General features: G+C 39.6%; 1 pseudogene across 1 annotated transcript; it reads left to right on the forward strand.

The window, feature by feature from the left end:
- LOC147328550 (integrin alpha-L-like) lies at positions 1-25,031 on the forward strand (annotated as a pseudogene). The gene is made up of 25 exons (XR_015129966.1): positions 1-73; positions 775-892; positions 3,129-3,217; positions 5,336-5,418; positions 5,515-5,611; positions 5,955-6,085; positions 7,794-7,936; positions 8,063-8,213; positions 8,494-8,629; positions 8,737-8,789; positions 9,697-9,802; positions 9,877-10,022; positions 10,101-10,243; positions 10,370-10,520; positions 10,801-10,936; positions 11,044-11,096; positions 13,922-14,006; positions 14,159-14,298; positions 14,503-14,649; positions 14,762-14,959; positions 16,398-16,522; positions 16,611-16,750; positions 16,848-16,978; positions 23,869-23,985; positions 24,164-25,031. The product of XR_015129966.1 is annotated as an integrin alpha-L-like (transcript).
- The last annotated feature ends 653 nt before the right edge of the window (positions 25,032-25,684 follow it).

Here is a 25,684-nt window from a genome sequence, read left to right on the forward strand (position 1 = left end):
TTTTCTACCATTCTGTGGAAACGACCAGTAGAAAAGATGAAGTTAGTCTGGCTCATCTGCGCAGTGGCTGCTGGTAAGATTTAAACAAATACATTTCTACAAAATCATATCAAAAAAAGAAGCTGAGTGTGGGGAAAGAGTTGTCTTTTCAAGTTGACTGTTTGAAGGCGTAATTCAGCATTTGGAGAAATGTCTTTACTGATTTTCTTTTTAAGAGTTGGATTAAAAGATTGAGAGGAATCTCATGTCTGTTTTTAAAGTAGAAAGATCCAGTCAGTGTGCATCTGGCCTGATTTAATGCAAAAGAGAAAACGGCCGACTGTAACTGTGTCAGTTTAAAGTTCAGACCTGTGCACAAACAAAGCTTTTGTGTGGGTGATACATGCTAAAATCAACAACAGAGAGAAATGTTAGGAATACTATGGCCTTTATTTTTTTAACCATCTTATATCATGTTGTGGAAAATGTGTCACACTTTATCCTCCGATCCTCTGGATGCTCAAATTAGAACACAATATTTGTAGTATGTTTTTGTCACGAGCTTCTTTGTATGTAGACAAAAGTTCGTAAGAAGCCAATACACTTAATCAGATGTGTATTGTGTATCAGGACCCCCTCTCGCCACATCGTCCCAATTTTGATTTACGGCCTCAGTCGAACCGTTTCTGTAACTTTCTAAAACCGATGATCTCAAATTCAGTGTGTTACCATTGCCAACCAAACGTTTTACACAAGATGAAATCATGATTTTTTTTTTTTTATGACGTGCTGCAGCCACCTCCGTATGTCTGGCTTTCAACATTGATACGACAGCCACCCGCATCTTTACTACAGAACAAAAAGATTTCTTCCAAAACAAGGTGCTTCAGTTACTGTCTGACAAGAACAATGGGTGAGTATCAAAGCTAATCTAAAGATGCAAAGTATCAAAATATTAAATCATATCTGCATCATTAACGTGGTGTACAGCTTTTCTGTGCAAATCAGTGCATGTTTTTTGTTGTCTTATTTCTGTCTGATCAGATCTCACTAAGGCACAATAGAACTTTTTATTTAATGTTTCTCATAGAGGATGGGGACAGGAAATGGACTGGAAAGAAAGTAGGGGGAAAATTTAGCTGGGATTTGATGATCAGAGCACGTTTGATGTCCCAAAAGTGCAAAGATAAAATGAAAGGTCATGTAACTCTAGTTGCTGTCTTAAACTTGGGTAAAAGTAAAGATTACCTTTGTCCTGATCGAGGGAAAAATAAATAACGCCCACACAGCACATTTACTTTCATTGACCCCGAGAGTATTCGTGGTTGTTGTCAATGTGGTCCAGGGGCGTTTTCAGAGACGGTGCCTGTATTGTTGCTACTGCCCAAGTAATTGAATTCAAATTCAACTGAAAGGTTAAAGTGACATACAGTGGCTTGCAAAAGTATTCGACCCCCTTGAACTTTCCCACATTTTGTCACATTACAGCCACAAACATGAATCAATTTTATTGGAATTCCACGTGAAAGACCAACACAAAGTGGTGCACACGTGAGAAGTGGAACGAAAATCATACATGATTCCAAACATTTTTTACAAATAAATAACTGAAATGTGGGGTGTGAGTAATTATTCAGCCCCCTTTGGTCTGAGTGCAGTCAGTTCCCCATAGACATTGCCTGATGAGTGCTAATGACTAAATAGAGTGCACCTGTGTGTAATCTAATGTCAGTACAAATACAGCTGCTCTGTGACGGCCTCAGAGGTTGTCTAAGAGAATATTGGGAGCAACAACACCATGAAGTCCAAAGAACACACCAGACAGGTCAGGGATAAAGTTATCGAGAAATCTAAAGCAGGCTTAGGCTACAAAAAGATTTCCCAAGCCTTGAACATCCCACAGAGCACTGTTCAAGCCATCATTCAGAAATGGAAGGAGTATGGCACAACTGTAAACCTACAAAGACAAGGCCGTCCACCTAAACTCACAGGCCGAACAAGGAGAGCGCTAATCAGAAATGCAACCAAGAGGCCCATGGTGGCTCTGGACGAGCTGCAGAGATCTATAGCTCAGGTGGGGGAATCTGTCCATAGGACAACTATTAGTCGTGCACTGCACAAAGTTGGCCTTTATGGAAGAGTGGCAAGAAGAAAGCCATTGTTAACAGAAAACCATAAGAAGTCCTGTTTGCAGTTTGCCACAAGCCATGTGGGGGACACAGCAAACATGTGGAAGAAGGTGCTCTGGTCAGATGAGACCAAAATGGAATTTTTTGGCCAAAATGCAAAACGCTATGTGTGGAAACTAACACTGCACATCACTCTGAACACACCATCCCCACTGTCAGATATGGTGGTGGCAGCATCATGCTCTGGGGGTGCTTCTCTTCAGCAGGGACAGGGAAGCTGGTCAGAGTTGATGGGAAGATGGCTGGAGTCAAATAAGATAACCTTTATTAGTCCCACACGTGGGAAATTTGTTATAAAATACAGGGCAATCTTGGAAGAAAACCTCTTGGAGTCTGCAAAAGACTTGAGACTGGGGCGGGGTTCACCTTCCAGCAGGACAACGACCCTAAACATAAAGCCAGCGCAACAATGGAGTGGTTTAAAACCAAACATATCCATGTGTTAGAATGGCCCAGTCAAAGTCCAGATCTAAATCCAATCGAGAATCTGTGGCAAGATCTGAAAACTGCTGTTCACAAACACTGCCCATCTAATATGACTGAGCTGGAGCTGTTTTGCAAAGAAGAATGGGCAAAGATTTCAGTCTGTAGATGTGCAAAGCTGGTAGAGACAGACCCTAAAAGACTGGCAGCTGTAATTGCAGCTGCGAGGTGGTTCAACAAAGTATTGACTCAGGGGGCTGAATAATTACACAGACCCCACCTTGCAGTTATTTATTTGTAAAAAATGTTTGGAATCATGTCTGATTTTCGTTCCACTTCTCACGTGTGCACCACTTTGTGTTGGTCTTTCACGTGGAATTCCAATAACATTGATTCATGTTTGTGGCTGTAATGTGACAAAATGTGGGAAAGGTCAAGGGGGCCGAATACTTTTGCAAGCCACTGTAGAAATTCTGAGAGCACAGGTCAGAAAAACTCTCTTTTTAGTGATTATCACGAGTGTTGTTGTGTCCACAGGATACTTGTCACTGCACCAGAGCAGCTAGGACATGAGGAGACATGCACATCTGATCTGAACCTGACCCACAACTGCATCATTGTTCCAGGTACATTAATGCGGTTTTTGAAATGCAAATGACATGTTTAATCAGGACATTAAAAATTATTGCCACAGTATGGAGGTTGTATATGAAACAAAGCTGTTTTGAAACCATTACTAAACTGGATTTGTAAGAGTTAGCTCACTCAAACCGAATGAGCACCTACTCTGCAGCTGCTGCAGTTTCCAGAGTCACATTCAAGATTTTATTTTAAATTCAGCTTTGTTTTTTGTTTTTCTTTCATATTGCACCAAATCACAATAACAGTTGTCTTACTGCACTTTATATTGTAAGGTAAAGACTCTACAATACTACACAGAAAACAGAGAAACTCCAACAGTCATATGACCCCTTTGACCTAACTAATGATTTAATGCAAATAGGTGTATAAGTACATATCAGTGAGTGAAAAAGAAACACTCAGTGCATCATGGGAATCCCCCCCAGCAGCCTAGACCTATTACAGTGTAACTAAAAGAGGATTCAGGGTCACCTGATCCAGTCCTAACTATATGCTTTTTTTTTTAAAAAGGAAAGTTTTAAGCCTAATCTTAAAAGTAGAGCTAGTGCCTCCAAATCCAAACTGGAAGCTGGTTCCACAGAAGAGGGGCCTGAAAACTGAAGGCTCTGCCTCCCATTCTACATTTAAATACTCTAGGAACAACAAGTAAACCCGCAGTCTGAGAGCAAAGTGTGTCGGGTCACAAATTTGGAACCCAATATGATAACCTTATCCCACTAACGCTGTGGAGGTCCAGCGTTTCAGATCCAATTAAAATCAAATCACTCAAAAAGATCCTCTGGAAATGAGTGGAATTCTTTGAACAGAGTTTATTAAACAGTGATGAACAGCAGAACAGTACATTTACAGCAAAAATAAAACATAGAGAGCAAGCAAAACAAATGATAGTGCCTTAAAACACAAACAGAAACAACACACAAAAGACAGACAGGAAAGAAGCACCAGCGGGGGATAATGACCCTCCTCCTCCTCCTGCAGGTACCCTTTCATCCTTCATTCTTTCTTTTCATCTGCCACTTCTGATACATACGACCCTACACCATAACTTCTCACACACCAGTCTTTCATCCGTCATTGAATTTGTGAGTTTTATGGCCAAAGTCCAAAAGTCTGCAGAAAGGCAGTTAACAGTTAATCAGTTCAACAATTATGTTGGGTGTGCAAGCCAGACATAAACTGCTATCTATGCTGAGTAAGGATTTTTTGCTTCGCCGCCTGGCGTTTGAGGCAAGAACCAGAATCTCAGGTACATGTCCAACGAGGACCAAGTTTGTTTGCTGTACAGCCATAGAAAGGGCTGTCTGCTTTTGCTGTACAGCCATTTAAACGGCTGCATGCTTTTAATGTACAGCCATGGAAAGGGAATACACATTTTATATACACATATATGTATAGGCCTGAATCCGCTCAGTGAGATCTTTAACAAGACTGGCTACAGAATGGAACAGTTGTCAGCCACCTCCTGTACATGGATGACATCAAGCTGAAACTCAGTGTGGAGAAGTCTGAAGGGATTGAATGCACAAACTCTTAAGACTTTATTTTGCCCATGTTTAATATTAGCAACTACAGTTATAACAGAATATATGGCAGAAAGTAAGGAGAAGTATAATAGGTTTATTGTAGGGTCTACCTTACAATATAAAGCACCTTGAGGTAACTGTTGTTGTGATTTTGCACTGTATAAATTCAACTGAATTCAATTGAATTATAATAGGTACCCTTTAAAGGGACGAATTTATAGGATCAGCCTGTCCAAACAGCTAATCTTGATATTTTTATTAGTCATAGCAGAATAAATTCTCATACTTTTACTGTTTTACTGTCATATCAGTAGTGCTATTAATTATTGGCACAATTTAGACATCACAATGTCTATGAAGACCATGTGAAACTGCAAACTGCAAGAAACATCATCTAGATCACGGCAAAGACTACAGTTCACCTGGTCTGGTCCATTTAAAATCAAAGTGGACTGTATGTGTCCCACAATGTAAAATGAGTTTTAATTCCCAGAGCGAGACAGGGTTTTTTCTATTGCAGAATGATGTAGTGTATTTGTATTTTTAATATAAGGTACTAATCTGATGTTATTGTCACAGAAATTTGGCCCGAACACATGCAAGTACCCATCAGGCAATTTGGACTGTCGATATCTGAGGACGCCATGCGCTCTCAAATCACTGTAAGAAACACTCAAAAAACATTTCCTCTGACAATATTCAAAACAAAAAAATGATCTCAGATCATACTTCTTTGTCTCGTTTAAAACCTGATGTAGGTTTGCAGCCCACGTGCAGTGCATCCACACAGTGGGAACTCGTCTCTGAACAAAGTGTGTTACAAGATGAAACTCGACCGTGGACCGTCCACCCAAGGTAAAAAAAATATTGGGGACGGCGGGTTCTAGCGGTAAAGGCACTGTCTGTGTCCAGCAGACCGTAGTGGTCAACAAAATGTTTGAACTTGACAACTATGAAGCTTCAAGTGTCTCACCAACACACACAGAGCACTCTGATTGATTCTAGTTCAGTTACATTAGAAACAGTGGCTGAGTACAACTGTGAGATCATAATTATTGCATTTGTTAATTAAATAATGTTCATGCTTATACATGAATCTTTGTTTCATCAGACCAGAAAATCTAGTAGGACTGTTTGAGGTATATTTATGTCTGTTTCCATCTTCCAGGCTAAATATTTTCATGCTTTTTTCCCCCAGAACGAACAAATAAGTCTGTGGAAGTCGTTTTTTTATTTGATGGATCAGCGAGTATGAGCGAAGAAGAATTCAACAAAAATAAAGACTTCATTGTGGAGATAATGGGCAGCCTTAGGGACACGCCAGTAATGGTCATTATATATTGATGTATATAAACTATACATTATACAGTGGGGCAAAAAAGTATTTAGTCAGCCATCGATTGTGCAAGTTCCCCCACTTAAAATGATGACAGAGGTCAGTAATTTGCACCAGAGCTACACTTCAACTGTGAGAGACAGAATGTGAAAAAAAGAATCCATGAATCCACATGGTAGGATTTGTAAAGAATTTATTGGTAAATCAGGGTGGAAAATAAGTATTTGGTCAATAACAAAAATACAACTCAATACTTTGTAACATAACCTTTGTTGGCAATAACAGAGGTCAAACGTTTACTATAGGTCTTTACCAGGTTTGCACACACAGTAGCTGGTATTTTGGCCCATTCCTCCATGCAGATCTTCTCGAGAGCAGTGATGTTTTGGGGCTGTCGCCGAGCAACACGGACTTTCAACTCCCGCCACAGATTTTCTATGGGGTTGAGGTCTGGAGACTGGCTAGGCCACTCCAGGACTTTCAAATGCTTCTTACGGAGCCACTCCTTTGTTGCCCGGGCGGTGTGTTTTGGATCATTGTCATGTTGGAAGACCCAGCCTCGTTTCATCTTCAAAGTTCTCACTGATGGAAGGAGGTTTTGGCTCAAAATCTCACGATACATGGCCCCATTCATTCTGTCCTTAACACGGATCAGTCGTCCTGTCCCCTTGGCAGAAAAACAGCCCCATAGCATGATGTTTCCACCCCCATGCTTCACAGTAGGTATGGTGTTCTTGGGATGCAACTCAGTATTCTTCTTCCTCCAAACACGACGAGTTGAGTTTATACCAAAAAGTTCTACTTTGGTTTCATCTGACCACATGACATTCTCCCAATCCTCTGCTGTATCATCCATGTGCTCTCTGGCAAACTTCAGACGGGCCTGGACATGCACTGGCTTCAGCAGCGGAACACGTCTGGCACTGCGGGATTTGATTCCCTGCCGTTGTAGTGTGTTACTGATGGTGACCTTTGTTACTTTGGTCCCAGCTCTCTGCAGGTCATTCACCAGGTCCCCCCGTGTGGTTCTGGGATCTTTGCTCACCGTTCTCATGATCATTTTGACCCCACGGGATGAGATCTTGCGTGGAGCCCCAGATCGAGGGAGATTATCAGTGGTCTTGTACGTCTTCCATTTTCTGATGATTGCTCCCACAGTTGATTTTTTCACACCAAGCTGCTTGCCTATTGTAGATTCACTCTTCCCAGTCTGGTGCAGGTCTACAATACTTTTCCTGGTGTCCTTCGAAAGCTCTTTGGTCTTGGCCATGGCGGAGTTTGGAGTCTGACTGTTTGAGGCTGTGGACAGGTGTCTTTTATACAGATGATGAGTTCAAACAGGTGCCATTCATACAGGTAACGAGTGGGGGACAGAAAAGCTTCTTACAGAAGACGTTACAGGTCTGTGAGAGCCAGAGATTTTCCTTGTTTGAGGTGACCAAATACTTATTTTCCACCCTGATTTACGAATAAATTCTTTACAAATCCTACCATGTGGATTCATGGATTTTTCTTTCACATTCTGTCTCTCACAGTTGAAGTGTACCTCTGGTGCAAATTACTGACCTCTGTCATCATTTTAAGTGGGGGAACTTGCACAATCGGTGGCTGACTAAATACTTTTTTGCCCCACTGTATGAGTAATGAGTAATGAGTATAAGTAGTAACGTATATTTTTGTTGTTGTTTGTTCCGTTTCCAGTTTGCAGCAGTTCAGTTCTCTTTTACAGTCCACAAAGTGTTTGACTTCAACGACTATGCAGCTGGACGTGCTCTCGATAAACTTATGAAAGACAAACATTTAAAAAGTCTCACCCGCACACACAGAGCCCTCGAGTTTGTGTTGTAAGTTGTGTCAAAAGCAGCAGGATCAATGCAGCTGTGAGATAATGAGCACTGTATTTGTTCATTTATTCATATTTTTAAATGTTGTTTATTCTGAGTGTTGCTTTGCTTTTGCATTTGATTCAGAGATGAAATCTTTGACAACCCAGCTGCAGGCGCCTCTCCTGATGTTACCAAAGTTCTGATTCTAATCACAGACGGAGATCCCTCTGATATAGACAGGAATGGGATCTTTAGAATATACGATGATAAAAATATAATTCGTCTTGTCGTTGGGGTAGGATGTGATGTGTTACACCAGTCCCAACAGAAAAATCAGATTTATCCGTTAGACAAATAAATGTGATCATTTTGTGTCACATAAACACTCTTATAGTATTAGACTGTTTTATTCACTGTTATTTAGATGATACACAGTCATACTAAAGTAGAAATGCATCATGGTGTCAGTCTCAGCACAAACAGCTCAGCAGATTTCAGTTCTTAGTCCAGTTTTTATTTCCCATGCTGATGTCAGACTTTGAATTTCATGTTTTCAAGCAGTATTCTGATTTCAGGTCGGAGCTGCTACGCTGCATAAATTCAGGGCCATCGCTTCAGAGCCAAAACATAGAAATGCCTTCAAAATTGAGAACTATGATGGACTCACAGGAGTGCTGGAGAATTTACAGAAAAAGATATTTACTGTGGAAGGTGATGTTAAACTTTGTTCCCTGTTTTGATAAATACATTTACAAAAATCACTGTTATCTTCCTGGTGTGGACCAGTGGTGGTCACATGTATCTCTTTATTTATTTAGGCTGCACAGCTCCTCTGGCAGAATTCAGTGGATTCAGTGCTGTTTTCAAAAAGGTGAATATCTAACTTCAACTCAGCTCAGGTCAATTCAGTTTTATTTATATGGCAGCTAATCACAACAACAGTCACTTAATATTATAAAGTAACGACTTTAAAATAATAAAGAAAATCACATAATCTCCACACATTTGATGTCCAGATAAGTTATTGATCTATAATCCAGCAGCACTGATTTTATTTCTGTGAAGTAAAATCAAATTTTCACTGGTTTGTGGCAACCTGCTCTTTCGAGTGACAGTTCAGTAATTTTTTAAAGCGATAAAATAAAAAAAATAGCTTTACTTTTTATTTCTATACATCCTTCTATCAATTTTCTGAACTAGTGAGCACCATTTGTGGTTGTGGGGTCCTGGAGTGTATGCTGTCATGCTGCGTGAGACTTTTTGTGTAATTGAAACATTATGTGATCATCTCATTGGTGTAAATATTGATTCTAGCAGTGTGACATCAGGGTTTAGAAAGGCTGACGAAATTGAACAATTCTGAATAAGCGCTGATTGATTTGCCTTGAAATCATGTTCTCCACAGGATGCAGAGTAATCACTTTAATTATGCTCATTCATCTAAAGGGAGTTTTTCCTTCCCACTGTTGTCAAAGCGCTCGCTCACAGGGGTCATCTGATTGTTGGGGTTTTCTCTGTTTTATTGTAAGATCTTTACCTTACAGTATAAAGCACATTGAGGCAACTGTTGTTGTAATTTGGCACTTTATAAATAAAATACAATTGATTTGTATCTATGTAATATTCTAAAGTCAACATTTTAAGTTGTATCTTCTGTTATGATTACGCAGCACAGATGGATTTCCCGTAGATTTGAGCTATGCTCTGCATTTAGCTGTACTGTAACTGCTAAATATTTCCATTGTTGGACATTTAAGTTCAGTTATAATTTGTTTTAGGTTTGCAGCACAACTGCAGTCAGCAACTGTTCCGACAACTCCTACCTGAATATTGTCTGTCACCAGATCCCAAATCTTCAACAAACCTCTTCTTCTGTTGTTGAAGGTAAAACTGTTTTTTAAAGTTTTATATGTTCCTGGTTACATTCTCTTTAAAATTGTTCAAAATTTTCCCCCCAGAACGAACAAATAAGTCTGTGGAAGTCGTTTTTTTATTTGATGGATCAGCGAGTCTGACCGAAGCTGAATTCAACAAAAATAAAGACTTCATTGTGGAGATAATGGGCAGCCTTGGGACACGCCAGTAATGGTCATTATATATTGATGTATATAAACTATACATTATATGAGTAATGAGTATAAGTAGTAACGTATATTTTTGTTGTTGTTTGTTCCGTTTCCAGTTTGCAGCAGTTCAGTTCTCCTCAACAGTCCACAAAGTGTTTGACTTCAACGACTATGCAGCTGGACGTGCTCTCGATAAACTTATGAAAGACAAACATTTAAAAAGTCTCACCCGCACACACAGAGCCCTCGAGTTTGTGTTGTAAGTTGTGTTAAAAGCAGCAGGATCAATGCAGCTGTGAGATAATGAGCACTGTATTTGTTCATTTATTCATATTTTTAAATGTTGTTTATTCTGAGTGTTGCTTTGCTTTTGCATTTGTTTCAGAGATGAAATGTTTGACAACCCAGCTGCAGGTGCCTCTCCTGATGTTACCAAAGTTCTGATTCTAATCACAGACGGAGATCCCTCTGATACAGACAGGAATGGGATCTTTAGAAGATACGATGATAAAAATATAATTCGTCTTGTCGTTGGGGTAGGATGTGATGTGTTACACCAGTCCCAACAGAAAAATCAGATTTATCCGTTAGACAAATAAATGTGATCATTTTGTGTCACATAAACACTCTTATAGTATTAGACTGTTTTATTCACTGTTATTTAGATGATACACAGTCATACTAAAGTAGAAATGCATCATGGTGTCAGTCTCAGCACAAACAGCTCAGCAGATTTCAGTTCTTAGTCCAGTTTTTATTTCCCATGCTGATGTCAGACTTTGAATTTCATGTTTTCAAGCAGTATTCTGATTTCAGGTCGGACATGCTACGCTGCATAAATTCAGGGCCATCGCTTCAGAGCCAAAACATAGAAATGCCTTCAAAATTGAGAACTATGATGGACTCACAGGAGTGCTGGAGAATTTACAGAAAAAGATATTTACTGTGGAAGGTGATGTTAAACTTTGTTCCCTGTTTTGATAAATACATTTACAGAAATCACTGTTATCTTCCTGGTGTGGACCAGTGGTGGTCACATGTATCTCTTTATTTATTTAGGCTGCACAGCTCCTCGGGCAGAATTCAGTGGATTCAGTGCTGTTTTCAAAAAGGTGATTTCAAAAGGTTAAAACTGCACACATTCAAAGTGTAAATTATTTACTTGTGACGAGATTAAAATTTCTCAGTCACGGCTAACCTGACATACACAGGTGCAGCTAAAGCGCAGATAATAAAGCACTGACTACTGCTAAACTTTACTTTTACTTTCTAAAATTTTAAATTCTTATTGTTTGTAAAATAAAATCCGCACTGACAGACTTTTTGACACAAAGAGAAACACTGGAAATGTGCTAGAATTGTAAAATGTACTCTTCAGTCTTTCTGTTTGTAAAACAAGTTGTTTTAGAAATCAAGAACTTTAATTTGAACCTGTACCCGACAATCCACTAATATTGGATTTTGAATATCTCACCAGCTACAGTACAGCATATCACCAATAGATTCAGTGAATCAAGAGAAATCTGTACACAAGGGACGAGGCCAAAAATTAATATTGGATGTCTGTTATTTTCGGGGCCCCAGGCAGCAATGCATTAAGATGGTGAATAATTATTTCATGGAAATCAGATGAGCATGGGCTCAGGAACACTTCCAGAAATCACTGTCTGTGAACAGAGTTCACCATTCCATCCACAAACGCAGGTTAAAGCTCTCTCATACATATGTCTGTGAAGGTTCTCAGTCATCCAGGTCATCGTAGTCAAAGGAGCTTGCAAAGAAAAGCGTCTGGACTTCTTTAAGTTACTTGAAGACGTTTCACCTCTCATCCGAGAAGCTTCTTCAGTTCTAAGGTCAAATGGTGGAGAGTCCCAGATTTAAACCCAGTGGGAGTGTCCCCCCACAGAGGGACAAAAGGACCCCCTGATGATCCTCTAATCACATGAGCCAAGGTGTGAAAGCGGGTGTGGGTCCCAATCAGCCAGAGTTTCGGGTGTGTTCATTGTGAAACCTGGCCCCACCTTATCATGCGAATTCCTGAGGTCAGATGGCCCAGGATGTGAGTGGGCGTTAAGGCGTCTGGGAAGGGATCTCAAAACTGGATTATAGATGGAAGAGAGTTGGTGTCGTAAACCACCGCCTCTGTTCAAAGATGGTCGCTCACAGTGGACATAGATGCTTCTTTCACTCCTCTTTCAAACCATCTGTCCTCTCTGTCCAAAATGTGAACATTGGCATCCTCGAAAGAGTGTCCTTTATCCTTAAGATGCAGATGGACTGCTGAGTCTTGTCCTGTGGAGGTGGCTCTTCTGTGTTGTGCCATGCGCTTGTGAAGTGGCTGTTTGGTCTCTCCAATGTAGAGGTCTGGGCATTCCTCGCTGCACTGTACAGCATACACCACATTGTTAAGTTTGTGTTTTGGCGTTTTGTCTTTCGGGTGAACCAGTTTTTGTCTGAGCGTGTTGCTGGGTCTGAAATGCACCGGGATGTCATGCTTGGAGAAAACTCTCCTGAGTTTCTCTGATACACCGGCTACATAGGGGATGACAACGTTGTTGTGTCTGTCCTTCTTATCCTCCCTCGCTGGTGTCTGTTCTTCTTTTCTGTGCCTCTTTGCTGACTTTAAGAACGCCCATTTAGGATAGCCGCACGTTTTGAGTGCTTCCTTTACATGTGTGTGTTCCTTCTTTTTTCCTTCAGGCTTAGAGGGAACATGTTCTGCCCGGTGGTGTAGGGTCCTAATTACTCCAAGTTTGTGTTCCAAAGGGTGATGGGAGTCAAAGAGGAGGTACTGGTCCGTGTGTGTGGGCTTCCAGTAAACTTCGATGTTGAGTTTGCCGTTCTCTTCAATGTGCACGGCGCAGTCCAGGAAAGGCAAACAGTTGTCCTTTGTGTCTTCCCTGGTGAACTTGATGTTTTTATCCACAGCGTTAATGTGCGCAGTGAAGGATTCCACTTCTTGTGTCTTGATTTTGACTCAGGTCTCGTCTACATATCTGTACCAGTGGCTGGGTTCCTTTCCACTTCCTCCATGTAAAGGTTGGCTACAATAGGTGACACGGGGGAGCCCTTGGCGCAGCCATGTTTTTGTCTGTAGAAGCCTTCATTGTATTTGAAATATGTGGTGGTAAGGCAGAGGTCTAACAGTGTGCAGATCTGATCGGCTGTGAAGTTGGTCCTGTCTTCTAAGGAGCTGTCTTCTTGTAGTCGACTACAAGAAGACAGCTCCTTAGAAGACAGGACCAACTTCACAGCCGATTCTGTTCAAAAATTTGATATCTTTCCTATATTCTCTTGTGAATAAAACAATGTGTAATGTAATGCAAATAACTGCAAAATTCTGTTGTTAATTACATTTTCCACAGCATCAGCATCAGCAACATGAGTTGCATCTCCACTGTAGTTATTGAAATACAGAAAAATCAGTATGCTGCTGTTTTTTTTGGAGTGATCGGATGCATTTTATGTACAGCAAAGAAAACAAACCATAAAAGCTTTACTTTCCCCAAAAAATCCAAAATGTATATCAAACTCAAAATATGAAAACAGTTTGAAGAAACTCTAATAATACATTTTAAACTGTCCGTCAATACAACTACAGAATGTCGATTATTAATTAAAATAATAATTACAGTGGATCATTAAACCCATGAATGAGACTATAAATGCAATTTCTCTGCTTCAGATTATAACCAAGCGTAGCCTTAGTAGTGTGCTTTAAGTGATAGTGGAAAAACATCATTTTCCTACAGTTCCTATCACTTAATGTGAACGAGGCAGCTCAAAATCTCCTTTTTAGCTGAGCTTTGCTTTTTTGTAAGCGTTCTTATTTTAATTCATGACTGATTTGTGACATTACCTCATCACTGTTACTGGTATCTCAGTTCCTCTCTGTCTCTGTTCAGCCTGAACTGTAATCAGATGTTTCTGTGAGCAGGATAGCCTGATCGTGGGTTCTGTGGAATCGAACAGCTGGCGTAGTTTTCTCCATAGACCTCAAGAACGAATGCAGGGTTACCTGGGTAAACCCATTTCTTTTTTTTTATTATTACCTACTATCTATATGATACCTGCTACTTTAATAAGATTACTTTTCTATGACTTGAGATACCATAGTGTAGCACATATGAGATCCAGAGTGAACATTTAGCAGATTATTATTTGGCTGTTGCAGGAAATTCCATTTCCATCGGAAAGAAAAACGGTGTTCCTTTGTATTTCGTGGGTTTACCAGAGTTTGAGCAAACAGGACAGATCGTTTTCAGACACCACTGCATACACTGGACAGAAGTGCAGAAAATTCGTGGAGAACAGGTTGGTAACTGGAAATATCATGATTTTTAAAAATATTCAGATTTGAGCTAAAGCATGGAAATATTTGTGCCAAAACTTTTGTAAAAGTTTGGATTTTGTGTCATATTAAGAGGACAGCTCTTAATAACTGTACTACTTTGAAGCTGTGTCTTTGGGTTTGGTTTTGACTTTCTAAATCATCCTTTACACTCAAAACATTTTTAGATTGGTTCCTACTTCGGTGCTGAGCTGTGCTCATTAGATGTTGATTCAGATGGGAGCACTGACTTCCTGCTGGTAGGAGCTCCACAGTTTCATCTGCCTCAGGTGAAGAAAGAAGGCCGGGTCTACATCTACTCTGTGAGTGATGAGGTGAGCTATAATAAAAACTAAGATCCAGTGTGACACTGTGTGAGCTTTAAAGCTGATAAAATACATGCATGTGTTTTCATAGTCCATTATTAACATCCTCGTTTCCTATTAGACTGTACTGGAAAGTAACCAGGATGTGACGGGACCATCTATGGGTAGATTTGGCACCACCATATCCAGTCTTCCAGACCTGAATGGAGATGGACTCCGAGACGTAGCTGTCGGAGCTCCGCTTGAGGATGATAAGAGCGGGGCTGTGTATATCTACCATGGCAACAGGCAGAGAGGGATAGTCAGCACTTTCAGCCAGGTGACACCGACAATACTACTGTGCAAAGGTCTTGAGCCACATGTCATGTCTTTATATTCTGCTTTTAAAATGCTAAGTAGGTGTAGTGATTTCTTGCAAACATGTGCAAAATACATGGAAATACGATATAAGAGGCAAAAATAGAGTTTGTACAGTTATAACAAGCTTTGGACTGCCTCTATTCTTTTACACAGCCCGAACTCTCTTAGGCAGGTCATTTCTTTCTTGCAATTGGTAGTCTTCAGGATTAGTTCCTTAAAGGACATTCAAAGCTTCTCTTTGGATGTTGGCTGCCTTTTGTTCTCTATAAAGATGATCCCACACTGCTTCAGTAATGTTGAGGTCCAGGCTCTGGGGAAACCAGTTGATGACTGTTAGTGTTCCACTGTGTGCTTTTCTATAAAGGTATACTTTTACTGTGTTGGCAGCGTGTTTGAGATCATTGTGATGCTAAAAAAAAAATGTAGCCATCGGCAATCAGGCGCTTTCCAGGTGGATCAAAATTTGACTGTACTCTTCCGTGTTCATAATTCTGTAAATTGTGACAAATCGTGAACCCGACTGGCCATTTAACGACAGCCCCGAACCATAACAGAGCCTCCACTGTGTTAGTTCAAAAGAAATTATCTTTTTTCTGTCCAACTCTGTTATCTTTGACATTTTTGAAGATTCCACTGAAAATATTGTGTGGAATTTCCTGCATCTCTAAAAAACAAATCAAACGACACGTGTCAAAAGAAATTGAATTAGAAGAACAATTTAGATAATTTCAGTCTTTGAGTTTTGTTTATGCTTTAATGATTCACAGGTCAGTGTTAGGTGGTTTTAAAAATGAAAAAAATGATCAGGTACAAGAACTGGACCGAAAATGAATTAAAAAGCAGCCAATGTTTTTTTTAAAAAAGCCTTTAAAAGACCTTTATTACTTACGTTATTATCAAAGATTCAGGAGGAAAATTATTTCTATAACCTTCAAATCTTATAAACCATCAGAGAACTGAGGCACAAACGATGGATCTGCACAACACTGTTGCCCCTCCATGCTTGCCTCTTGATTGTTTTAGTAATGCTGTAATATAACTTCAAAGATATGACAACCTGCCCAAAGAACTTTGTGTCCAACACTAGTTCAAATGGTGGGTTTAGAACATGTAGAATCTCTGTTTCTCTGTCAGACTCCACAACCTGCCAGCCTAAATGTATTCAAGTCAAAATATTGTAGAATAACGACTGAACGACGTGCAGAGCCTTTTCTCTTTTTTGTCTGTGCTTATGGAGTTGTGTTCGTACACTCTCAAAACCCTCTGTGCATTTGCATTGAAGTTTAATTATCTGCAGCATGATAATATTATCAGACTTACACTTATGAGAGCACACAGACATGTAATGTCATCTGAAAGAGGTATTTAGACTCGGCTCTAATATCTTCTTATTTCAGAGAATCATGGGAAAAAATATCGACCATGGGCTGAAATTCTTTGGAAGGGCCATCTTTGGGGAGCTCGGGGAGGATGGACTCCCGGGTGTTGTGGTTGAATCACGTGGTGCAGCTGTTGTATTCAGGTGAATATTATATGAACACTGCACCTATAAAAGAAGCTAAGCGACAGAAGAAGCGACAATCTATTTAAGTTCATTCGCTTCCTTTCAGATCCAAGCCGGTCTTCAACGTCTTGGCTCGTCTGTCTTTTCACCCTGAGAACCTTGACGCCCTGAGTCCAGATAAAAATGTAGCTTTGGTTAAAATAACGGCATGCTTTGAAAAGGTCGAAGCAACAAAGAGCAAAGCAGGTAAGTTTGTCGTGATGAGCGGACAAATGTGGAACATTTAAACTGTTTTTTAAAAATCCAGATTAATGTGTATTTATTTAATGTGACTTTTTTTCAGGGCCAGTGAGCTCAGCATTGAACATCACATACACACTTAATGTGACGAGTCAAGCAAGTCAAAGTATGTTCAGTCAGACCCTGAAGCTGAGAGATGAAAACACCTGCGTCAGCTACTCCATCAACAGAGCAGTAAGAATGCTGAACATCATCTGTTTATTTATTCACTCTCTGATGACTTTAACACATCGTTCAATCACCACTTTTCCTTAAAGCGCCAGTTTTGTGAGCTGTTTTAAGCCATAGCACGCACTATGGACATGTCACATAAGATTCTGAATTTAGCCGAGCCTCAAAGGGCTTGGTGCCATATAAAAGACATTTTACATGATTATTTTACACTTTACATTTACCTGACTGACTGCCCCTCGCAAGCTTGGGGTTTAAACCATTGAGAAAAGGTGGGCGGGGATTTGTCTACAAGTCCTTTTCTTTTTCCACGCCCTTTAGGGTTTGCCACAGGAAATCATTTGACTGCAAGCTTTGGACATGCTTAATTAAAGGCATTATATATGGCCCTTAATATCAATAATCAGGTTTATTTATATTGTACCAAATCACAATCACCTCAATAAAGATCCTACAGAAAACACCAGCAATCATGCAGCTTCCTATGAGTTGGCACTCTGCAGCAGTGGAAAGCAACACTTCCCTTTCAACAGGAACAAACCTCAGGCACAACCAGTGGAGGGACAGCCATAGATCTCCTGTTACTGGTTGGGGGTGAGGGGAGGGAGACAGGACAAGCTGTGGAAAACAGACAGAGATTAATAATAACTAATGATTAAATGCAGAGTGCTGAAGAATGAAGAGGTGCTTGCGGAACAAAATCCCAGCAGCATAGTCCTAATGCAGCGTAACTAAGGGAGGATTCAGGGTCACCTGATCCAACCGTAACTATAAGCTAGGGGCAGGCAGACCCTGATCCTGTATCCAGAGACCAAAACACCACAGACAACAGCAGGATAATGTCGTCTTTTTAATTTAATTTAATTTAATTTAATTTTTAAAAAAATCAAACAAATGGGTATTAAAATGGGTAAATCTGCTCATTTAGCAGCAGTGTGTGTGAAATGTTAGGTGGATAAGATGAGGCGATTTGTAGCTACATTAAAAAAATGAAATAAAAAAAAATCCCAATGAATCTACCTAATGATGCAAACGGAAGTGAAAAACTCATTTTCATCAGTATTAATGCTTAGTTTTTAAGGGTTACTCTAAGCAGTGGCAGTCCTAGCCAGGTGGCGGAGGGCTTTCACCTCAGAATCTCATCTCTGCTTTTCGCGGATGATGTGGTTCTGTTGGCTTCATCGGGTGAGGGCCTCCAGCTTGCGCTGGAACAGTTTGCAGCCGAGTGTGAAGCAGCGGGAATGAGGATCAGCACCTCCAAATCTGAGGCCATGGTTCTCAGCCACAAAAGGGTGGAGTGCCCACTCCGGGTCGGGGATGAGTTCCTGCCCCAAGTGGAGGAGTTCAAGTATCTCGGGGTCTTGTTCGCGAGTGATGGGAGAAGGGAGCCGGAGATCGACAGACGGATTGGTGCTGCGGCTGCAGTGATGCGGACGCTGCACCGGTCCGTCGTGGTGAAAAGAGAGCTGAGTGTAAAAGCGAAGCTCTCAGTTTACCGGTCGATCTACGTCCCTACCCTCACCTATGGCCACGAGCTGTGGGTAGTGACCGAAAGAACAAGATCTCGGATACAAGCGGCGGAAATGAGCTTCCTCCGAAGGGTGGCTGGCCTCTCCCTTAGAGATAGGGTGAGAAGTTCGGCCATCCGGGAGGGGCTCAGAGTAGAGCCGCTGCTGCTCCACATCGAAAGGAGCCAGCTGAGGTGGTTCGGACATCTGACAAGGATGCCTCCTGGGTGAGGTGTTCCAGGCATGTCCCACCGGGAGGAGGCCCCGGGGCAGACCCAGGACACGCTGGAGCGATTATATCTCTTGGCTGGCCTGGGAACGCCTTGGTGTTCCCCCGGATAAGCTACTTGTGTCAAGCCAGCCTCCAATTCGAGACTTGCAGTCAAGCCAGCCTCCAGTTTGTTTTACGTTCCCTGTGTATTCAAAGTATTACGGGAATGGATGTGGAAACCGGATTTCAAAATAAAAGCCAACTTCGAGTGAATTAACAGATATGTTAAGAACATAATAACATATAATTTAGTTTGTTTTGTTTTTTTTTTACAAACTCTAATGTTAGATCTATATGACACAGCCTTGTACCCTAATTGTGCCCTGTCACTATCAAGGCCATCTTATTTTGGATTTCAAAGTAAAAGCCCTGTGAATCTTCATTTTTGAACTACTCTTTCAATGACTTAATAATGCTCTTAAAAGCAAAAGTCGTATTTCCAAATACTATTTGAACTTTATATCAACACTTTCCAACCACAGTCTTTTTCACAGTGATACCATATCAATATCAAGTCAGTCTGATTTTGCCTTTCATAGTAATGGCCCTTTGAAATTGCCGATATTTGACTTAATCTTCTAACGATTCAAAATGCTCTAAAATGAAAAATTCTTGTTTCCACAGGGTAAGTCCACTTTAGATCAACAGTATACAGACCCACAGTGATACCATATCAATATCAAGTCATTCTGATTATGCCTTCCAAAATAAATGCCCTTTCAAATTGAGCATATACGACCTACTTTTTTAACGATTTCAAAATGTTCTTAAACAGAATTTTGCGGTTTCCACAGGATAATTTCACTTTAGGTCAACAGTATACAACCTCACGATGTTACCATATCAATATCAAGTCATTCTGATTTTGCTTTCAAAAATAAAAGCATTTTCAAACTGCCCATATCTGACTTGCTCCTGGAACAATTTCAAAATGCTCTAAAATGGCAAATTCCTGTTTCCACAGGCTAATTCCACTCCAGATCAACAGTATACAGCCCCACAGTGATACCATATCAATATCAAGTCATTCTGATTATGCCTTCCAAAATAAAAGACTTTTTAAATTGTCCATAATTGACCTAACTTTCAGTGATTTCAAAATGCTCTAAAATGGAAAATTCCTGTTTCCACAGGGTAATTCCACCTTAGATCAACAGTATACAGCCCCACAGTGATACCATATCAATATCAAGTCATTCTGATTATGCCTTCCAAAATAAAAGACTTTTTAAATTGTCCATAATTGACCTAACTTTCAGTGATTTCAAAATGCTCTAAAATGGAAATTTCCTGTTTCCACAGGGTAAGTCCACTCCAGATCAACAGTATACAGCCCCACAGTGATACCATATTAATATCAAGTCATTCTGATGATGCCTTCCAAAATAATGGCCTGTTGAAAATGCCCATAATTTACCTAACTTTCAGTGATTTCAGAATGCTCTAAAAAGGAAGATTTCAGTTTCCACAGGGTAATTCCACTTTAGATCAACAGTATACAACCTCACAATGTTACCATGTCAATTTCAAGTCAGTCCGATTTTGCTTTTCAAAATAAAAGCTTTTTCAATTTGCCCATATATGACTTACTCTTGGAGCGAATTCAAAATGCTCTAAGATGGAAAATTGCTGTTTCCACAGCATAATTCCACTTTAGATCAATAGTATCCAACCCCACAGTGATACCATATCAATATCAAATCAGTCTGATGTTGCCTTCCAAAATAAAAGACTTTTCAAATTGCCGATATATGACCTACTCTTTTAAAGAATTCAGAACGCTCTAAAAATGAAAATTGCTCTTTCCACAGGATGAATCCATGTTAGATCAAAAGTGTACAACCACACCATGGTACTATGTCAATTTCAAGTCATTCTGATTTTGCCTTCCAAAATAATGGCCTGTTGAAAATCCCCATAACTTACCTAACTTTCAGTGATTTCAGAATGCTCTAAAAAGGAAATTTTCTGTTTCCACAGAATAATTTCACTTTAAATCAACAGTATACAACCTCACGATGTTACCATGTCAATTTCAAGTCATTCTGATTTTGCTTTCCAAAATAAAAGCCTTTTCAAATTGCCCATATACGACCTACTCTTTTAACGATTTCAAAATGCTCTTAAATGAAAAATTCATGTTTCAACAGGAGAATTCCACTTTAGATCAACAGTATACAACCCCACAGAGATACGATGTTAAGATCAAGTTACTCTGATTTTGCCTTCCAAAATAAAAGTATTTTCAAATTGCCCGTAGACGACCTACTCTTTTAACGATTTCAAAATGCTCTTAAATTGAAAGATGCTGTTTCCACAGGATAATTCCACTTTAGATCAACAGTATCCAACCCGACAGTAAAACCATGTAAATTTCATGTTGGTCTGATTTCGCCTTTCAAATTAATGGCCCGTCGAATTTGTCCATATGTGATATGCTCTTTGCAAGAGTAAAAACTTGTACCTCTTGTGCAAGAGGTTCTTTTTGGGGGGGGGGGGGGGGGGGGGGGTTGTTGCCGATGCCCATGATGCCACCCCCCACCATGATGCCGTCCTGGGCAACCGCCCATGTCGCCCGTATCAAAAACCGCTACTGACTCTAAGACTTATCAAATAACAGTGCTTGAGTTTGTTACCATCGTAGTATTTTTAGGCTTTGAAATACCGCGGTAAAGTGAGCCATCATTTGTGAGCCGCGGTCAAGCCAGCCGCCTCCTATCCGCCGCATAAATTTCCTTGCGCTTTTACACCAGTCTTTACGGTAGCGCCTTTTCGCTTTATCCCACACGCGCGCACACAAATTACAATGGAACAGCCCAATACGTCAATACAATTATGGAAATTTCAGAAATTCATTAAAAATCATCCTGAGTAGTTGAGGTCCAACTTTCAACAGATTCCTTCTCTGGGACACCTACTGTACCTGTGTGCCAAGTTTCAGCCAGATTCACTGTAATATTCCACAGAAATTAATGGAAACTTCTATTCAACCTAATACAGTCAATACAATAGGATTATGTCAATTTTCAAAAATTCATTAAAAATCATCCTGAGTAGTTGAGGTCCAACTTTCAACACATCCCTCCTCTGGGACACCTACTGTACCTGTGTGCCAAGTTCCATCCAGATTTACTGTAAAATTCCTCAGAAAATAAAGGAAACTTATATTCAATCTAATACAGCCAATACACTACAATTATGTCAATTTTCAAAAATTCATTAAAAATCATCCTGAGTAGTTGAGGTCCAACAACAACATAGACATCTATATTTGCTCAGAAACTCTACTTCATTGATAAGATGAATCCACTACAAATAGTCTTCTGAAAAAATATTTTTCAATTTGTTTCAATTTTTAAAAATATGTTCTTAAAGATTACCGCAAGGTTTAGAATGGAATATGTTTTACTTACTATACAGCGGGTGAGATGATGTAATTTAAAAGCAGACTAAAAAGCAGGACATAGAGGACAACAAAACTGTGATGAACTAAAAGAGAGCCCTTTATTGTGGCTGATGGAAGAAACTTGAACATACAACAAGGCAAAAGCAATAGGTTACAATAACTGTAATTAATCCTGAAATGGGCGAGACTAAAATACGACTGTTATTAATATTACTGTGACTATGTCAACACTACTACAGACCTGAACATGATGGCGACCAGCAGTATGAGATAAAATATTAAGGGGTACACCCAAGACTTGAACATGAGAAAGGAAAACAGACTCTTAAAACAGGAAACATGACGAATGTATACCTCACATTAACAAACAAGGGCGATTGGAATGAATTGTAATGGTAGGTGACACGAAACGATCTATTTAAACAAAGCAGTAAAGAATGAGCAACTATGAGCTGTCAGGGAGAATTAGAAGAACGTAACAAAGTATCGCCAAATTAAAAGTACTAACTAATAACAGCAAAAACAAGAATTACATACATTGATCAATAGTAATCTTAATCAACAAATACCAAAACTAATGCAAAAAGGGTTGGGTCACAAACCCAAACTGCGAGAATCACATTATTTTCTAAACTTAGTGTAATTTTTTAGAAAAGGTATTAAAATGAAAAAGAATGCAATACAAAATCTAAACGAACAAGCTCTATTTACATTTCTGAAATACATAACCTACATATGTACAGAAAAATCAGAATCGGAGAAGCTTTATTAATTTGACGGTGAAATTGAATAAAAGTTTCCTGTAATTTCTGTGGAATATTATAGTGAATCTGGCTGAAACTTGGCACACAGGTACAGTAGGTGTCCCGGAGAAGGAATCTGTTGAAAGTTGGACCTCAACTACTATGGATGATTTTTAATGAATTTTTGAAAATTGACATAATTCTATTGTATTGACTGTATTAGATTGAATAAAAGTTTCCTGTAATTTCTGAGGAATATTACAGTGAATCTGGATGGAACTTGGCACACAGGTACAGTAGGTGTCCTAGAGGAGGGATGTGTTGAAAGTTGGACCTCAACTACTCAGGATGATTTTTAATGAATTTTTGAAAATTTCCATAATTGTAGTGTATTGGCTGTATTGCATTGAATACAAGTACCCTTTAATTTCTGAGGAATTTTACAGTAAATCTGGATGGAACTTGGCACACAGGTACAGTAGGTGTCCCAGAGGAGGGATGTGTTGAAAGTTGGACCTCAACTATTCAGGATGATTTTTAATGAATTTTTGAAATAAACATAATTGTAGTGTATTGACTGTATTGCACTGAATATGAGTTTACTGTGATTTCTGAGTAATATTACAGTAAATCTGGGTAAAACCTGGCCCAGAGGTAAAGTAGGTGTCCGAGAAGAGGATTGTGTTGAAAGCTTGGCATCAACTTTTAAGAATGATTTTTAATGAATTTTTGAATATGCAACCAGACTGTCACGATGGCTGTATTGGGCTGTTCCATTGTAATTTGTGTGTCTAGGCTTTCAATCAGGATATAAAGCGAAAAGGCGCTACCGTAAAGACTGGTGTAAAAGCGCAAGGAAATTTATGCGGCGGATAGGAGGCGGCTGGCTTGACCGCGGCTCACAAATGACGGCTCACTTTACCGCGGTTTTGAAACGATGATGACAACGACTTTGTTTCTTACAGAACTATGTGGATGACACATCAACACCTCTCAGGATCAGACTTAACTTCCTTCAACCTGACAGCGAGAGCGCGAGCGCCGTCCTGAGCGTGGACTCTGAAAGAGAGGCTGCCCTTGAGGTAAGTTCAGTCGCCCGTACAGTCTGTATTTACATGCTTATTGTATACAACCAAAGATACAGCTATAGTCATGTCCTATTATATTTACCAAGAGTAGGATTTAATATGAGGTTTGAAGCTTTTTTCTGACCTGCGGTTTAAGTTTGACCTGTTTTGTTTTTTCTTTTACTTTTTACAGATTCCCATTTAAAAATAATGCAGAAGAAGAAGTGAGAGCTGAACTGTTCAAGAACGTATTTCTGATTTTTAGCAAGTAAAAAACATGTTATTATCATGGAGTAATTAAAAGACTTATTGATGAAAACAATGAGAAATAACTTTGTCTTTAAATGTAAAACTTTTCAATTCGTTCTTTCCTAATTTTTAGTTATTTAATTTAGATTCAGTTTTGTTTTATTTACACCCCACATAATCACAGCAACAGTCACCTAAAGCCCATAAAGACTCTGCACAAAATAGAGATGAATGCAGAGAAAACCCCAACAATAAAAACTACCCCCCATTAACAAGCACATGGCAACAGTTGGAAGGAAAAGCTCTCCTTCAACAGGAAGAAGCCTCCAGCATAACCAGGCTCAGGGAGGGGCAGCCAGCTGCTGTGACCAGCTGTGGGTGAGGGAAGGAGGGAAGGACAAAAGACGTGCTGTGGAAGAGAGCCGGAGATTAATAATGACTCATAATTAAAAGCTGAGAGGTGTGTAAACACACAGAGAGTGAGGAAGAAACATCATGAGAAGCTATCAGCAGCCTGGGCCTTCAGTTAACCAGAATCTATCGTTGTTTCACAGAGACACTCTGCTGATGTGTTTAAACGTTTGTCTTGTCAAATGCAAAAACAATAAAATAAAACATATCAAAGCCTGTCACATCACACAGCACTGTCACTAAGCTCCTGGCCCGTTTCTATGCATTAAAATTACTGCCATCTTGTGGCCACAGTCAGCTACTGTCGCTGAAAATCTGAACTCTAAAGCATAAACGTGTCAGTTCCTGCCTCTCAATATAAAAAAAGGAAAAACTGTTTGTGCACTAAATAAAACGTTACACTTACCTTGAGGATTTTTCATTTTGTTTTGTTCGTTCTTATTTTTCCACCCTTATCTTTATCTATCTTATTTCCCATTTACCTTTTTTTACTTCCATCTTGGGAATTTGTTTGTACCTTTTATTTATTCCTTTAAATTTTACCTTTTATAATAATTTTATTCAGACTTGTTTCCCATGTTTGTGTTGTAGAAGCACATGTGGTTGTCTCCTTTGATAATCAGCACCCAGATTTGATCCACCGCCACCCTGGTGTTAGTCATGTTCCTGTTCCACTTGGCTATCTTCAGTACTGGATGACAAGCTGGGTTTAAAGATTAATGAGCTTCATTTTATTTATTTTACCTGCATCGTTAGGATTGAATGAAGAATCCTCCAGAAGGGAAAAAAATGTCTTCCACCAAGAATACCCATATGAACACGTGTTTTATGTATGTTTTTTCATTTAACTATGCACTTAGTTGCATAGATGTTCATCTCTTTTTTACGCTTCCTGAATCATGACCTGAACTAATGCTGTCAACATTTTATTTGAGAAAAAAACTTTTAAAAAAACTGGCAAATATTCACTGAAAATGGAAACAACAAATGCTAAACATCAGACAATTTGGAATATATGCATAAAGTTTACTTACAGTATCAAAGTAGAAGATTT

Source organism: Aulonocara sp. 'chitande type north' Nkhata Bay, linkage group LG6 (genome assembly GCF_057382095.1).
Source record: "Aulonocara sp. 'chitande type north' Nkhata Bay isolate Kocher_YH1m ecotype deep benthic linkage group LG6, A_spYH_male_GT1.1, whole genome shotgun sequence".
In the NCBI taxonomy this organism is placed as follows: Eukaryota; Metazoa; Chordata; class Actinopteri; order Cichliformes; family Cichlidae; genus Aulonocara; species Aulonocara sp. 'chitande type north' Nkhata Bay.